Source organism: Arctopsyche grandis, chromosome 12 (genome assembly GCF_051622035.1).
Source record: "Arctopsyche grandis isolate Sample6627 chromosome 12, ASM5162203v2, whole genome shotgun sequence".
Taxonomy (NCBI): Eukaryota; Metazoa; Arthropoda; class Insecta; order Trichoptera; family Hydropsychidae; genus Arctopsyche; species Arctopsyche grandis.
The window spans coordinates 15,460,941-15,478,840 of record NC_135366.1 but is presented as its reverse complement, the minus strand read 5'-3'; positions in this window follow the sequence as shown (position 1 = coordinate 15,478,840).

Below are 17,900 nucleotides of genomic sequence, written 5' to 3'. Positions count from 1 at the left end.
TTTAATCAACACTGTTTACTTTAATAACCCGAGTGAAAAGTACATTCTTCAAATTTTTATAAAAATTCAACTACCGAGAGCGGTCGATTGCACAATAATTCAATTGCGGTAAATCGTGAAACGTGCAATAATTGATTTTTCACTTTCACAATTGGAACGAGAATTAGAAGAGCACGCTTTTGAGTGGATGTCGGTCCTAATGAAAACACGGGCTCATCACCACAGACCTAACCGTCTAATCTGCGGTAATTACAGCGCTTGCGCAACTGATATTGCGTCATTATTTCGCAATTTTCCAGCTGACATTAAAACTCGCTGTTTAAGACGCATTTTAATTACTTAATGTAAAAAAAGATACAAATCAAATATTCAATTACGCATTTCGTTTTTAGTAACGCAGCCATTTACGGCTATTTACATGCATGTTTCAATTGCACACACAACGTTAACCAGTTTGAATCGAATTGCATGCAGGCTTGATGTTCGCATGCAAAACAAGTGTTCAAGTTATTACACCGGGTATATGTACATATATATGTACATACATAGATACTAACTTCTAATAGTATTAAGGCTCTTACCGAGATTGAAGTCGTGAATAAGAACACGTGTATAATACACATGTATGTATATGCTTTAAGATGTGGATACTTATTAGGAGATTAACTTATCTTATATTAGCTAATCTCCTCCAAATCTGCCGCAAAATATAAGTATAAATAATAAGTGTTATTACTATTTTCTGTCGTTTGTTTACGTGTATGTGGATGTGCCAGATGTTTATCTTTGATCTGTAAATATAATAATTATACATAAATGTAAGTGTAAGCATTCACAGCCATTCGCCATCCACTGCTGGATGAAGGCCTCTCCAACATGCTTCCATTCGTCTCTGTTTTGGATCACTTTCATCCATCTCATTCCACATTTTTTTCTGATTTCATCCACCCATCTCCGCTGCGGTATTCCTTGCACCCTTTACATTCTCTCGGGTACCATTCGAGACCTTCTTTCATCCGTTCTTCTATGTACGTAATCCACTCATTGCCGTTTCAATATTTTTACTTCAACCACCTTTGTCACACTTACATATAAGTCATAACCTACTATGCCAAGAATACAGTGTTACATATCGCACTGGACCTTATGCAGCTCATATTTCGATTTTTGCCTACTATATTGAGGAAATTTGAAGTATATAAATTTGAAATTCTTCTTCCATCCTAATTCAATGTCTTTTTTTTTTAATTTTTAAATGCTTTTTGCTGTTCATATATGTTTGTATTATACATATTTGATCTATTTTAATATCTACCGATCCAGTGATTATAATCTAGTTTTTACACTATTTCTCTTGTTATTAGTATTTATAGTATGTATTTATTATCTTATTTTAACGTTGGTGTATACAGCATAATAGGAAAAAATCTCAAAAGCATATTTACGATCATCGTAAATGTTCATAATATTATACATACACCATACTCTGAAAGTAAAGTATGAAAATCTTGTTGTGTAGAGGTCTTCTAAAAATATTTTAGTTTGTTATTTACGAGAATTTATTCAATGTATTGATAAGATATGTATTAGATTCGTTATATATTAGTTCAATAGCTCACTCAGCTCACAGTACCCAATAACCTAATTCTATAATATATGTATTTTACAATACTACAATAAATTGTGTATTCGAATTGAAAGTCTCGACTCAATCTTCAAAGAGTATTGAGGGAATTGACATAATGTTGGATTTGATTTGTTCTAAACTGTAATACTTTTTATTTATTTTCGTGCGAATATGTATGTAGCATCTAATGAATCTGAATATCATGTTTACATCTTGAAATTAGAAATTAGCATCCAGACAAGTTCTGAAAATTTACCCGACTCCAAAATACCATACTACACTTTAAAAACACTTGAAATCTCTTTCAAATTGACAATGTTTCCATATTCTCAGAACTTTTCGCATTTATCTCCAATTTTAAGCTTAGACACATGTGCATTCCAAAGTTTTTCATTGAGCCTTTTTACAATTAATGGATTGCTATTGACATTCGTGCATCGAGCCGTGTGTCAGTTTTTAATTTCGACCCTTGCAAAATGTGTAGCTTATTTGGAAAGCATGTGAAAATTCATAGTCGGTTCGGTCGAACGAGCTCGGTCATAAATTGTGTATAAAAGCTCGGTTTACCTGTCCCTATCGATCCCCACGGGTGAGCCGGCTATGTTGTACCTGTATTTTTTGTTGCGTCATGTGAGGCATGGCTCGCCGTATAAACCCACAGAAAACTCATAAGCCGGATGGAGAATATCAGATTGATATGAGTGGTAAAAAAAATCCAATAAAACATTCGAATGTGCGGCTAACGTGTCGTGAAATCGCTAATTGCTTTTTTTATAAAAAAAAAACGACCATTTCGATGCAGTTTGATTGTAGAGTTAATTTTGTCTTTAACCGTACATAATTGATGATATTTAAGCCAGTAATGTCGCCAGCGGAAACTGATACTGAAACCTTACAAACGATGGAATAAATAACTGTAGCTTTCGATCGTTGTCACTTAAGCCTATTTACACAAACTTACATACAATTAAATTTCAAATCGATATATGTAGATCAAACGTTATTTTTTCATTATTTTTTATTTATTTTTGATTAGATGTGTCGTGATTTTGTATGGTTAGTATATACTAATTTTAGATTAAATATATTTTATATGTACTTTTAAACAAAAAATGATATGATAAGTAGATATTTATATATCATATAATTCTTATTAACTCATTGATATTGAGCATATAATAAAAAAAATTAAAAATTATAATTTAAAACATGTACTTATTTGTGCGGTGCAATCCGTTCTACCTCTTTGCAATATCTCGAGATTTCCCAACTTTTCGTCTTATATATATAAGTTTGTATATTGTATACAAAATTTTTTTTTGTATACATGTATGTAATATCTTTTAACGAGACATATTGTGATCATTCATACACATTTAAAATACTTAAAAAACGTTAAAAAATCAATTCTTGCTATATATTTTTAAATGCGTATTAGTAAAATACGTATTTCACTATGTAAAACATTTTCGTATATGGGCTTTGTATGTACATAGATATATACGAACTCGACGGCGAAACAAACCGAAAAGGTTAGAAAAACGAGTCTTGAGATATTGCAAGTTGGTAAAACGAGGTAGACCCACCCGTGTATGTATGTATTATACATATGTCAGTGGTGTCTCGAGACTTTTAAAACAGGGGACTAGGTATGGACAAAAATAATATATAAAAACAAATATTTTAATTTTTGAAGTATAATAATCTGCCTTGCAGTGATGAGCATAATTTTTCATTTTGGTGCCAACAGAAATATCCTAAGAAACCTACCTTTCTTTATAACAATAAATAAATGTTTGAAGAGACTTGTAAATGAAAAAAATGTTTTTTCTTCGAAGGAACACGTTTACATAACAATTCGCCAGTACAGTGAAGGGAACAGAATTGACCGTGCAAGCGAACGAAGTGGTGAACCATACCATAACAATCCACTACCATTACCTCAGGTACATAGGGTTGATTCCGGTTTCTAAACTTCGCTAATCCGAGTGAAATACATATATCAAACGACAATTTGAATTGTTGATATTTTAAAACTTAGTCCAATGACGGCACGCGATTGGTATGTGCATGTATTTTTGGTGCTTCATTTGGTGCTTCATAAAAAATCTTTTTTTTTTTCAAATATTAATATTTCTACATATTTATGTATATTGAAATCGTATAATATTTTTTTTAGAAATGACCTAAATTTGTTTGATTTTCTAATGTAGGTAAAACTGTGCTACATTTTCGTAAAATTGAGCTTAACGATCAAATTATTCAAAAGACTTGACTATGAAAAATTATAAGTACAAATAAGCTTCGAATTGTACAACGGCACTTGAAAATCTCGCTTAATTCTAATTTACTGCAGCATCGCTCAAAAGAATAAAAGAAGCAAGTAGTAGTCCAAAATTTTAGACACAACCAAAGCCGTGGGAGTACAGATGTGTAGATACATACATACATATACGATACGACTTGGCACATAGACAGAGGTTCGTCTTAATGTTTTCGGTCTTTATTGCCGCCCATTGCGGGTCGTGATCTTCTGGATGTAATGGCCCACCCATTGTTTTATCTGCGAAGGTGGATTATATCCTCACCGATTGAATCTAATCTCGTTATTCAATCTGACTTCAATTCGGCTAGCGGTTCCACTCTACGTCACGATCGACGCCACCGTCTGTTAAGTGATTGGTTTCGTTCCGATCGATGAATTCATTTAACCGGCAATGAATGACAAAGTGCTGACTCTGAGCATTCAGAGTAGTTCCAGATGGTGTCCAGAAGCCGGAATTTTGTAAAATTGGTGGTTCGGAATAGTTGCGGTGTGAAGCCGTCTGTAACAGCCGCGGGTAATGGTAATTGGCCGCGGCCGCGTGAGCATGGGTCGTGATCCACAACTGTGGGATCTTCATCAGATCTTACAACGCATACCAAGATACCGGCAGAGCGAGGATCCTCTTCTACGTGTATTTGAAATCTCACTCAATTTTTTAAGTAATTTATTCATGAAATAATCAACTACGTTCTTTATAAACACCCTGAATATTACTATTAAGTAATAACCCCAGGTAAAAGTCGTTGCATTTATAGGGGCCCACCCTCTCCTCTACGAAAATTTCGTACCTTAGGAATGTGAACTGATCGTTGCTTTTGCGCACTCTTTCCAAGGAGTGGAGGAGTGCTCTATTAGCCTTAGGAAAAAAATGAAAAATCTTATCATTATTCACATAAAAAGCAATTAGTTTTATCTATATATATGTACATACATATATAATAAGAACCCAAACTTCGTCACACGACCAAATCGTTTGCATGCTTAGAAGAGGTATGTAAAAATGAATGTCTGTCTGTCTGTGTGTCTCGAATAGGCTCCTAAACCACTGAACTGATTACGATGGAAATTTAAGGATTTGTTGTATGCATGTCCGGGAAGATTACTGTGAAAAAAAAAACGGGAAAAAACCTCTTAATAATAATTTTCGTAATTACGATTTTACTGACGCGAAAGTAAAGCTTCTCGCCTTCAACGCATCACGCCGCGAATGTGACAATGATCGCGCAAAGCCTACACGCGTTATTGGAATTGCACGCGTTATTGTGACATTGCAACGCATGCCGGTTTTAGCTTGTGTTATATATTTATGAAAAATCTTTGATCTACATATGTACACTTTCAATCCTGACCTGGATTGTTCTTAGCAGAAAAATAATCCTGACCGCCGAACTCTGTTTATTATTAGTTTTTGGCGTTGGCTGGTTGGTCGTTAAAGAACAATAGACCGCTCCATAGTATAGTATACATACAAAGCAAGAGAGCAAATAGCAGGGTTAACAATAATAATTGAAATTAGTGAACCATTCTGTATGCCAAAAGCATTGTCCCAGCACCGATATTTAGTTATTACTAGACTTCGGCGCGCGGATTCTATTTCCCAGGAAAGAGGGTTTATTACTATTGTCCTACAAAGCTAGAGAGCAAAAAGATTGACTTTAGAAATTGGCCCATTTTGAACCCATTTTTTTGTCCAAATAGAAACCGACCGCCTATCCTAAGTTATTAGGTTATTACTAATAACTTATTACTCTTATTAGATAAGTGTAAATTATTTTAGGTAAGCCAGAAATATTTAAATACATATAAATATCCAAATGTATGTATATACACATTGACAAATCACTAGAACAATATTAAGAAAGATATTTATAATACTTACTAAAAATCTATTCCACAGTTTTAGTTCATGTTTAATAATTATTTTGATAATTAAAATGTGTTTATTTTAAAGAAAAGTGACGAACATGGAAAGGGAGAAACATTCAAAAGACGCTTGAAAGTGTCTAGGTATTCTTTACATAAAATTTCGGTAATTTTTTACGGTGGTCCACTGCGATATGTCTTCTCAGCTGATTTAATACATCTATAAATGCCGGAGTGCCGCAAGGGTCCAAATTGGGACCCTTATTATTTATATTATATATAAACGATATTGTTAAGGTAATTAAGATGTGTAAAATACATTTGTTTGCAGATGATACATTGATATATATAATTGGAAAGAATGTTGATGTAATGTCTGAGATTTTAAATATAGAATTAAATTATGTGAATGACTGGTTGTGTGAAAATAAATTAAAGTTGAATGTGAATAAAACAAAAATGATGTGGTTGAATGGTAAAAATAAAAATATATTGAATGAAATTAGAATTGATGATAAGTTAATTGAAAAAGTTGAAAATATAAAATACTTAGGTGTATACATAGATTCAGGACTAAATTTTAAAATGCACGCTGACTATATAATAAAAAAAATGGCTAGAAAAGTTGGTGTATTATGTAGATTAAGAAATATTTTAAGTAAAAAAAGTAAAATTTTAGTGTTTAATTCAATTGTCTTGCCACATGTGGTTTATTGTGCCACTGTGCTTAATTTGTTTAGTGGCCAAGATTTAGAAAAAATGCAAAAAATACAGAATAAAGCTATGAGAGCTATTTTGAATGTGAGTAGATTTAAGAGTATTGGAAGTATGTTAGATGAATTAGGATGGATGAGTATTAGAATTAGTCTAAATATTAGTACATTGTCTTTTGTTTATAAGTTAGATCATAAGTTATTACCTAAGTATTTTGATGATTATATAATAAGGAATAGAGATAAACATAGTTTTTATACTAGAAATAAGGACAAACTAGTTGTAAGTAGAGTAAGAAAGAATAAGACGGCTGGGGGTGTTTTTCACAGGGGTGTGCTCATGTATAATGCCCTCCCTGAGTGCGTCAGGTCTGCTAAAAACATGGATGCATTCCTGCGAGGTGCGAAGAGACACCTCTGTGAGGGACAGTACATATAAGTTAATTATAAATTTTAGAGTTAAGTATAATAATTAAGATGTATTTTTTTTTAAATTAGCTTGATAGCTAAAATATATATAAATAAATAAATAAATAAATATAAATATACGATTGGAATTAAATAATTGTAAATCTATGTAGTTATATTATATGGTATGTCTAAGAGATTGAAATTGCAATGAACGGGTCACGTTGCTAGAATAACGGACGAAAGAAGTGCTTGAATGGTAAAGGGTGCATGAATCCAGATTTTTTTTGGGATGAGATAGGTGAGAGAGCTGCCCAAAGCAGAGACAAATAGAAGGGTGTTGGAGAGGCTTTTGATGATACATATCTACAATTTTGTATGTAATAAATTTAAAAATTCGACCGTGGACATATTATAATTTCTGGATAGTATAAAAAATAATAATACAAATTCAATTGGCGTACTAATACGTCGTATAAATTTATTATATGTCAATTCAATGGCAAATCATGATTTATACTCCAATGACTATTTTCCTCCGCGTGATCTCCCCTATCAATATGCACCGTGGGGCGTAAATCAACCTATTATATTAATAGGATCGCTGGATTGCCTCCGTTGTAATTAATTGCGGAATATATTTCATATTAATCAATACACTGATGAAATTTTGAATCTGGATTTTTTTCTATAGTGATCTATTACGGACAAGTTGAATATAATTCCATACCGCGACTTCAACAAACATCAGATAACAAATTAACTCACAACGAACCGGTTTTGTTCGGCCGAAATAAAAAAAAACCATTACACCGGTCGTCGGTGAATTATTTTAAATTTCAACGATTAAAAATCCGTCGATTACAACTAGAAAATTTATACGAGACTGTATGCCACCGTCTAGTTTTTTTTTTGCAATAATTAGCGCGCGTGCGCCAAAAGATTTTTCAGAGTGTGGGCTCAAACGCGTGACTGGCGCTATAAAAGAGGGCGTTAGTTATATCGGAGGTCGGGTCGTTTATCGGTTATCTTTGTTCGGTTGTCCGACAAAATGTTACCTGTTCATTGTTTTCAAACCTGTTTGCGAGTGAATTTATAAAATGACTCGCCCGCCCATATATTTCGTTGTCTGTTTGAGACAGCGCTTTTCAAAATATTACCCAAGTCGACTTCCACATTTCAAATGTGGCACTTTCAATATGTCGTTTCACACTGCTCGGCTAAACGACATCAATTAACTAAAAAAATGTATATAATTAGTAAAGCAACTGGTGTAACTATGTAGTTGTTTATTATGGTTGTCGACAAATGGTTTCAATTAAGTGCATACATATAGGCATCTCTAATATATAACTTCGAAAGAGACTTCGTAAGTATGTATGTAATGTTGATTGGTAACATCGAAAAAAAATCAAAGTTTCTTTGACGACGATTGAATATGGTTTCGATTCAAATAAATTTAATAAAAAAACAAATTAATATTTACTATTACATTCGCCATGTTTATATTATAAAATACTGAGCGAAGCCGGGTAAAACAACTAGCTTAATATAAACGGAAAAGTTTTCAAGTTGTCAGTTATAGGCATGGGCAGTGCCGTGCGGTAGATATTCTTAGTATGATGCAAGTCTTCGAAATGCCGCCCCCAAAATGTTTTTTGTAACATTCGATTGTGATTTTAAAAAATCTGCACAAAATATACGTATATTTTTTTTTATTTTGAAAATATAAACTACTTAAAAATAATGATATTAACTATGACAATCAACTGCAACAATCTACTACAGTTTTACCCTTCTAATGGTAAATCTAGCAAATTCGTTAAAATTGGGTTGTGTAATCTAGAGTGGCAGCTAATATAGATTTAATAGAAATTAATGACAGATTTCTAAGTTTTATTTGGCTAATTGAACTTCTTAAGTAGTATTTTATTAATTTTAATTTGGAAAAACTTATTTCCCCACTAAAATTCTCGGAGCTAAAACATTATTCGAATACAAAGTAATTAAGTTATTTTGGCACACATAATTTAAAACATCCAAAAAAAAATGTATACAATATGGTAGCATTCGGAATACATCACGTAATTCTGCTTGAACATCATTTGCAGATAGAGATGCGGAGTCGGTGCAGACTCTGTATTTACATATATCTGATCAATTTTCGATCGAAAGTATTGACTGGAGACTGGTGCAATAATTTTCTAGTATTTTGTCATCTACATATGTATATCCTTGAATTCTAAAATGTCATATAAAAACTGAAAAAATGCTGTTATGTTTTTCCAGAAGCGTGAATCGTTCTTAATTAATTAAGGGTAATGTACAGAATATGATTTATTGAAAAAGTTTTTTTTTAATTTATTCTCCTCTGTTAAGGGTTAATCGACAGCTTCTATATAGTTAAATTGTATTTTCATTTCGTTGCTTATGACGCCCCCTTAAGGTACCGCCTGATGCGGCTGCATCACTGTATCATATCACGGCACGGCCCTGGGTATGGGATACGCTTTGAATGTTGAGAGGAGATTGAAATAACTACAATAAAATACGATGGATGTGATATAGATAGTGAAAAGTGACGGGTTAGTGTGGATAGGGTGTGGTGTATGATCAAGTAGCACATGAAAATGTGTTGAAAAATGCATAAATGCCTGAATGGACGTTAAGAAAATTAGTGAAATGCAATATAAATGGTGGGAAGATAGCTCGTGCTGAAAAAAATATATTTTGGATTTGCATCGTATAGGATGGTTATAAATTTGTTTTTTTAAGTGTCGATTTGAATGATGTATGTTTCTAACAGGAACTTTCAAATATTAATGTACATATGTAAGTGCATGCTGGCTTGAAATGCGGATAGACAAATATGATAACATTTAAATGACTAGAACTTTTATTAAAAAAAAAAAACAACAAGAATTTAAAATGTATATTTTATATGTATGAGGATATAACATTTATTTGTTTGTTTTTTTCAATATTTAACTGAAATTGATCTGAAGTTGGTTACAATTATTAAAACTACACGCGTCGCTGGCTTTTTTAGCGTCGTCAGATTTGTGATTTTCTCCTGTTGGATATAGAATGTTTTCTTTTTCTCTTAGGCTGTTGCTGTCTTTTTGATGCACTTTGAATAGTTGATCTAGACCTACATATGACGTTTTCTAAGGTTTTACGCTTTGCTTCTCTTTGTTGGAGTTCAGTAGGTTCTTCATCCTGAATTCAGTCGTCTCTGCATCTCCAAGCTGTAGTACAGTTGTTCTACATATGTTGGATTTCAATTTGTTTTGTATCTCTATATGGAATTTCAGTCGGTATAAGAGGAAATTCACTAAGTTGAATTTCACTAGGTTCTACATTTACGCTGTCTTCATTGTTGCTAGTCAATGTCCTTGTCTTGATATATGAATGTATTGTACCTATATTTACAATGCTCAAATATAAATGTATGTATAATATATTGCAAAGCTAAATTTTTTAAATTGAAACAGGTTTAAGTCAAACTCATTGAATTGAACGTATTCGAATGAATAACAATGTGAAAAAAAACAACAATTGAAACAAATAAATGGAATATTTTTATTCAATTTTTTCTTACGTTATGTTTCATTTTTCAATTTTGAAGATTGCAGATTGCGTGTGTAGTCCCATTTTGTACAGTGAAACTGAATTATGTAAGCTTTTGATATATTATACATAAATACTGCTCGACTTACATACTCGTACATGAAATTTAAAAATAAAATAAGATTCAAAATTTGCAGATAACCCCATTCGAAAAATTTGTGGATATCATTTTGTGAGCCCCTGATTAGGGGGACCCATATATAAAGAATGAGGGCGACAACACACAGAGTGGTATGGGACATTTTTCTTCAAAATGAGATTCACCGTTATCGATCACTGTCAATCAAGGATAAAATATCACCGAAAACACTCCAGGGGGTGATTTTTGAGACTGTGTACCATGTACATATGTACATATATAGGCTAGGGGTGCTGCGTTTTTTTCGCATTTTTAAAAGAATTAAAAAAAAAACCACGTACCACCTCCCACTCAGTGTGTTTTCGATCTAACAGTTGTCTCTCAATCCAGGACAGGAACGAAATATTTTAAAAGCCGACCCGTCCGTTATTGTCCTCACAGGAGAGTACTGAGAGAAAGCCTGGGGTAATAAATTACACCATTGTTTACATCTCGAAGGATGTCATTTACTGATTCTCAGTTATTTAAAAAATAAAGCAGTCAAAACAGAAATTGCAATAGAAAACCACGAAAAAATGTCATTAAAGCTGTGCCGATTACATGAAATCGATGATGGGTGAATCGGATACATGAATAAAGAATATTTTAAGTTCACGGATTCGGAATAGTTCGGTTGAAATAATTCAATCAATATATGTCGACTTCCCATTCATTAATTCATATAAAAGTAGAGAATGTGACTCGCAGCAAGTTTAATGTATGCGAGTTTTATTTCCGCAATGCAATTTCGTTAATTGTATGTATTTGCACATGTATGTGAATGCAGATTTACCGTATGTATACATATGTATGTATGCATATTTATATTAAAATTTGAATTTATGTATTTATATACATATACATACCTGTTTTATCATAAAGTACATACAAATAATAGATCTTTTTTGATATTTGATTCTTGAATCCTTGATCTTTGTACGTAAGAGCTTAGGTATCCCACTACGAAGCTGAAATGTGTGCAACCGACAGCATCATCATTTTCAATATGTATTCATAAATACAAATACATATATATGTATGTGCATACGTATGGTGTTCATAGCAGATTCGACGATCGTGATTTTTAAATTGCACGCTCGCGGCTCATTACGGAGGCTGCCTTTAAAATTTATATGCAATGCATAAAATTTAGCATGCACTTCACGCCTGAATCGATATAAGTCATCCAATAAGTACATAAGCGAAATTGAAAATTCAATGTGCATATGCATGTGTACATGCATACGTTTGTATGTATAAATGTATGTCCACATCGATTTAAATTCACAATTTGAGCTGTATGCGATGCAATATTTGTGCATATGCACAACCTTCACAATACAATGCCATACGTTCCGGGAAAATCAATCAAACTGAATATAAAAGCAGGCATCCTTATTGTACGCACATATTGTATTATTGTACATACATAGGTATATGTACATATGTAAAAAGACTGTTTTCTAAAATTTAAACATTACAAGGTTTCAATGTAATAGGATTAAGTGTTTGCATTATCTCCAAAATACATACAAAATACACACACACACACACACTCACTTTACAAAACCACTTAAAATATAATCAGTGATTGATTCTTAGTCAAAAATCAATATCAAATTACTGTTATCATTTTACTTTTCTATTTTTTTTATATCTTTTTGTTTTTTCTTTCATTTCGTTATTTTTTTCATGTTTACTTTTTCCTCTCTTTTATTTTGTTGAATGTTGAATGTTTTATTTTTATTTTTTTCTCTTTTAATTTATACATATGTACATATATAAGTCAAACCCCTTGGATCTAACGGCTTTTCAATATGAATGGTTAAAAGTTTAGTACTTTAATTACTTTGTTAAAAGAATACAATCGAAAAAAATCCATTATATAATAATACAATTTTTAAAATATGTGAAACCCCTTTATTGGTGTGATATCGGTCTCCGTGACGAGACAGAATGTTAAATTACAGAAAACGCAAATATCGGAAGGCAAAGATCGAAAATCGAAAGATCTTAAGTCGAAAGATCAAAAAAAAAAAAATGGTGCATGGTAAACGGTACATACTCACTTAATTTGCGCGAGCAGGATACAACAGGAACAAGAGGAACAGGCTTTTCCTCCCGTATTAATGTGCGCGCGCAGAATACGGGAGGAAAAGCATGTTCCTCTTGTTCTTGTTGTATCCTACTCGCACAAATTAAGTGAGTATGTACCGTTATCTTTCGATTTTCGATATTTGTCTTCCGATATTTGTGTTTTCTGTAATTTAACATTCTGTCTCGTCACGTAGACCCGTGTGATATATGTAGGCATATTATTGCATTAAAAATCGATGCAAATGGCGTATTTTGGATTGGGCAGACTGGAATTTGTTTATTTTCGGTATTAAATGTTCAAAATGACTAAAATTTGGAGCGGAACGAAGATTTTCGTCTAAACTGCATTTTTTACGACTGGCAGCACCGATTACCCGATTGCCACCTCTCGCTCTAAAATGAATACGATGTATGTACATACTGCAACGTTGGCGCGTGCACTCAATTACAATTTCCGAACGCCACTTTATCGTAAACATGAAGTTTAACTATTAAGCATATTATAAGGTGTATTGAGCCTTCTGTCAGCTTAACAGTTCTCTTGTAGCACCACTGATGCATTCATAAGAGTGGCTACACCAATGCATGCTTAAGAGTGGCAACTGGCAACACAGACCAACCAAGTCGGAATAAATGCGATCAGACGGTTATTTCAATTGTAATTATTAATTACTAGCTGTATTACCCGGCTTCGCTCAGTGTTTATAATATAAACCGCTTAAACATGACTAAGCTAATTTAATTAAAAAAAAAAAAAATTTAAAAAAAATTTAAAAATTAAAAAAAAAAATAAAAAAAAAAATAAAAAAAAAATCAAAAAAAAAAATTAAAAAAAAAATAAAAAAAAAATTAAAAAAAAAATTTTTAAAAAATCAAAAAAAAAAATCAAATTTTTTTTTTGCCTTCTAGGGCTTCGCCCTCGGCGCCCCCCTGAGCCTTTGCCTTCTAGGGCTTCGCCCCTCCACGCCCCATGAGCAATTGCCGTTTAGGGCTTCGCCCCCCTTAGTTAATGCCTTTTAGGGCTTCGCCCCTCCGCACCCCCATGATTAAATGCCGTCTAGGGCTTCGCCCCCCTTAGTTAATGCCTTTTAGGGCTTCGCCCCCCGCGCCCCCAAGATTAATTGCCGTTTAGGGCTTCGCCCCCCTTAGTTAATGCCTTTTAGGGCTTCGCCCCTCCGCGCCCCCATGATTAAATGCCGTCTAAGGCTTCGCTCCCATGATCAGTTGCCTTTTAGGGCTTCGCCCCCCGCGCCCCCAAGATTAATTGCCGTTTAGGGCTTCGCCCCCCTTAGTTAATGCCTTTTAGGGCTTCGCCCCTCCGCGCCCCTATGATTAAATGCCGTCTAAGGCTTCGCCCCCATGATCAGTTGCCTTTTAGGGCTTCGCCCCCCGCGCCCCCAAGATTAATTGCCGTTTAGGGCTTCGCCCCCCTTAGTTAATGCCTTTTAGGGCTTCGCCCCTCCGCGCCCCCATGATTAAATGCCGTCTAAGGCTTCGCCCCCATGATCAGTTGCCTTTTAGGGCTTCGCCCCCCGCGCCCCCAAGATTAATTGCCGTTTAGGGCTTCGCCCCCCTTAGTTAATGCCTTTTAGGGCTTCGCCCCTCCGCGCCCCCATGATTAAATGCCGTCTAAGGCTTCGCCCCCATGATCAGTTGCCTTTTAGGGCTTCGCCCCCCGCGCCCCCAAGATTAATTGCCGTCTAGGGCTTCGCCCCCCTTAGTTAATGCCTATTAGGGCTTGCGCCCCATGAGGCTGGGCCCCCCGGGCCCCCTTCGGGGCCCCACGGGGCTGCGCCCCTTGTGGCGCCCCCTTTTGAGCCCCATGGGGCTGCGCCCCATGAGGCTGGGCCCCCCGGGCCCCCTTCGGGGCCCCACGGGGCTGCGCCCCTTGTGGCGCCCCCTTTTGAGCCCCATGGGGCTGCGCCCCATGAGGCTGGGCCCCCCGGGCCCCCTTCGGGGCCCCACGGGGCTGCGCCCCATGTGGCGCCCCCTTTTGAGCCCCATGGGGCTGCGCCCCATGAGGCTGGGCCCCCCCGGGGCCCCACGGGGCTGCGCCCCTTGTGGCGCCCCCTTTTGAGCCCCATGGGGCTGCGCCCCATGAGGCTGGGCCCCCCGGGCCCCCTTCGGGGCCCCACGGGGCTGCGCCCCTTGTGGCGCCCCCTTTTGAGCCCCATGGGGCTGCGCCCCATGAGGCTGGGCCCCCCCGGGGCCCCACGGGGCTGCGCCCCTTGTGGCGCCCCCTTTTGAGCCCCATGGGGCTGCGCCCCATGAGGCTGGGCCCCCCCGGGGCCCCACGGGGCTGCGCCCCTCGTGGCGCCCCCTTTTGAGCCCCATGGGGCTGCGCCCCATGAGGCTGCGCCCCTCGTGGCGCCCCCTTTTGAGCCCCATGGGGCTGCGCCCCATGAGGCTGGGGCCCCACGGGGCTGCGCCCCTTGTGGCGCCCCTGGCGGGGCCCCATGAAACTACTCGCTTTGCGCCCCCGCGGGGGTGAATCCATTGAATCGAAAAAAACAAATCGGCGCCCATGGATCGAAAAAAAAAAAAATCGAATCACGTGTTCGATGACGTCACCGATCTACGGACGACGACGACGAAGACGACGAAGACGACGACGACGACGACCAAGGATATTTACATACAAAGTCTCTTTCCAAATTATAGATTAGAAGATAAGAATGGATTTTGTATGTCGATATGCCATTATTCACCGGCGATTTATTACTTTATCTATGTACGTAGTAACAATAGATGAAGTTTTGTGATCATGCGAAAATTCGAACTCGAGATTTTGACTGATTCGAACTCAGAATCGATTACTGATCACGTTTTCATGATCTAGAAAAAATGTGTGTGTGTCTGTGTATTTTGGGGATTTTTTGAACACCGTTAGTCCTATCGAACTGAAACTTAGTATCGGTTACTGAAATTCTTATCGACTGACGTAAATTTTTAAGTTGACTGGAAATGGTACCTCCCCTTATAGGTATCCTCTTTTTTTTAAGTTTTTGAATTCAATTATCTCCCAAACCGAATCGAACTGAAATTTTTTTACATGTAATATAAATAATAATCTTTATAACTTTATATTATTTAATTTTTTTTGTCTGAGCCGGAAATAGTACTTTTACTCTAGTTTTTAATTATTTACAGATCAATCTAGGTCATAGATGCATGGCCTGCGGCCCAAAATAACATTTGATGAACAAAATGATTTACTTCATCACTAAGTCTTTCATTTAATATGTTAAAAAAATAAGTTTGATATGTGCGTTAAGTATTGCGGTACCAACAGAATACACATGCATACATATTTACACAATTTAAATACATGGCCGGATATGCCCTGATTTTGGAGAAAATCATAACAAGAATGCCTATCATAACAAGAAAAGTTACCACATATAGTTATTTGATATAATTCGTGTCATTTTTTTCATTTATCGGCAAAAACCGATAACTGGTAATGGTAGAAATTATTTACCGTTTAATGGAATTTGACGGTAAATTACAATCCCTATTAATGACACCAATCAAATGTGATGTTATTCAACTCAACTCGATGTCAAATGTTCCATTCATCATTCAATTACAAAAGTTTATAAGTGTATAGATTAGGATTTAATATTAGAATTGCACGATTTCGTTATAACATACATACATGTAGATATGTTAGTTAGTACAGTAGGGGAACGAGATGTATGTAGATATTTTTCTACGGCACGTTTGATTGATTTGCGAGCGACAGTTTAAGGACAACTGGAAAATCCGGATTATGGTGTTTCGTAGGTAACAGGTAACGTAGTAAGTAGCATTTAAGTGGGAGCTGTCGACCTCAAAAGGTCGTTATAAGCCGGCGAACTACTCTCGCGTTCCTATACCGCGATATAAATTCCGCGATAGTGAGAAGTTTCAGTCGACTGGATAAACATATATATTGCTGGTTCACATTTGAAAATTCGATTCGTTAACATTTAAAATTGTTGAATTGCGTGCGATTCCGTTTTACGTTTCCAAAGTTTGCGTCGCGTCGTCGGTCAAATGGCGACACGTTTTCGTGCGGAATTCGTTCGTTCGTGATTTTGAATTTTGTTCTTTCTCATCATCGTGCACGCGATTACTGCTAGGAACACAATAAATTCATATTAAATTGCGAACAATTTCAACCGGTTTATTTCCCATCGTAAATTCAATTTTCGCAACTGTGTTGAGTTTCTAAAACGGTGCAAATGTGCCTGTGTTGTTTAATCAAAAGCGCGACTGTGATTTCAACTATATACTATGTCCTGACATCGATTCAGCTTTTCAATGTATTTACTTTTAAAATGGTTTATTTGAAAATAATAAGAGTAGAGGGCATATATATTTAAAAAAAATTGTGACCATTCCAAAATGTACTTCATATCATGGTTAGTTCTCTAATCTGTAATTTGTTTACCTTAATTACATTTAATAATCCATAATCCTTTTGTTTCCGGACTCACGTCTTGCATGATTAATTTTTTAATCTGTCGTTTGGAAATATGTATACATATATTGGTTTTCAACTTTTGATTGAATTAAGAAATCGTTAGTAGGTGCGTTTCAAAAACCTCTAATATCATTATTGTTGCTAACCCTATGGTTTTGACTCGTCTCCCCAAAAATCCCCAAAAAATTATAAAAATAAATAAAAATATACTGACATGTATAAGAAATTCATAATTTGTATGCAAAGCGTATAAAGAACTAAAGTGGTATGTGGCGCATATCTCGGGTACGAAATGTTTGGCGATATCTGATGTACATAAATTTGTTACTGAAGCGAAGAAAGGAAGGAAGAAATACCAATGTAAAGGCTATTATTACTTGGTAAAATTTTACAATTTTGAAAAGAGCCCATTGAAATATTTTCCAGTAATTAATTTTAAGAACGAAAATTTGAAATACCAAGAATTTTTAGATGCTGCAAAATACGTAAATGTAAAATTAGATGGTGATAAATTGTATGATGATATACATATCTGCTTTCTTAAAATATCATTTCTTTTATTATCTCACTTGATTTGCCTGCCGATAAAAATGGCTAAAAATATTTTCCTAATACAGTTTTCCTATTTTCCGAAATATTTTGTTTTCACC